Raw genomic sequence first — 1,138 nt, forward strand, 5'->3', positions numbered from 1 at the left:
GGCTGTGGCAGCGACGGTCTCGCAGGTGCCGCCTCAGCGGGGTTCGGCCTTTTCGGGATTTCTGCTGCTCCTCGTGGAGCCCCTCTCCCGCAGCTCCCCCCGAAGCGGCCTTTCCGAGCGCTGCCGGGAGCTTTCTCCCTTCCCCCAGGCCCAGACGGGTTCCCTCCGCCCGGGCTAATTCACGGCTGCAGTCATCCCGGCGTGTGGGACAGAGCCACGTTTCTCCCTGGCAGGGGCGGCATCGGAGAGCCCTGAAATCCGGGTCCGGATCCGATGAGGCCCCGGGGCTGCCGGAGACGGGGAGCTGCTCTCCCTGCGCGTAACGGGCTGATAATCCTCGGGGATTTTGTTTGGCGCTTTCAGATATGAAAACTGTTCGGTGGCGATTAGTTTCAGCAGAGGAAAACTTACGTAACGATGCCGACGCTCGGGTGGATTACAGCGTTTCGGCTATAAAAGCCGGCGAGGGGGGAGCTCGCCGGGCAGCAGTGGAGGGAAACACCGGAAAGATGCGAGAGCAGCGTGAAGAAACGGGCAGAAACGTGAACGGTTTCAGGTGAAAACGCCCTGCGAGGCTTCCGGCGTGAGGGCTGTGGGCTCCGCGGGGCCGGGGGGGGGCCCTGGAAGTGGAGAGGGGACAGATCTGTGCTTTAATCCATGGGTTTAATACCGGTGATTGGGGGTTTAATGCTTAATCTTTGATGCAGGTGGAGCCTGTGAGTTTCCTGATCCTCGCAAATCCCCGCGCTGGGATGAGAAACGCTGAGCTGAGCGCGGTGTAACCTCCGGCCGGCGGAGGCAGCCGGCGCCCCGAGCTGTGCCAAGGGGCTGCGCCGGGCTGTCGCTCCTGGTCGCACGTGCAGGTCCCTTAACTCCCGCCCCGCCGATGCCTTTGCCCGGGGATCCAGCGGTACTTCGGACGCGCACCTCTGCGTTTGTCTCCGGCTGAGAAGAGGTGTCCTCTCTCGAGGGCCGAAGGCGGCCGTGGCGGACCCTTCTCTTCCTCCAGACGCCTCGTGAATGATTAACCGGGTGGGGGAGAGCAGCTGGTTTGACGGGCGGGCTGTGTTTAGATAGTGCCTGCCTGAAATTTGGGGGGGGGGGGGGGGGGTTAACCTTTTCCCCGCTGACCACGCAG

Source organism: Aptenodytes forsteri, unplaced genomic scaffold, assembly GCF_000699145.1.
Source record: "Aptenodytes forsteri isolate BGI_AS27 unplaced genomic scaffold, ASM69914v1 Scaffold7, whole genome shotgun sequence".
Classification (NCBI taxonomy): Eukaryota; Metazoa; Chordata; class Aves; order Sphenisciformes; family Spheniscidae; genus Aptenodytes; species Aptenodytes forsteri.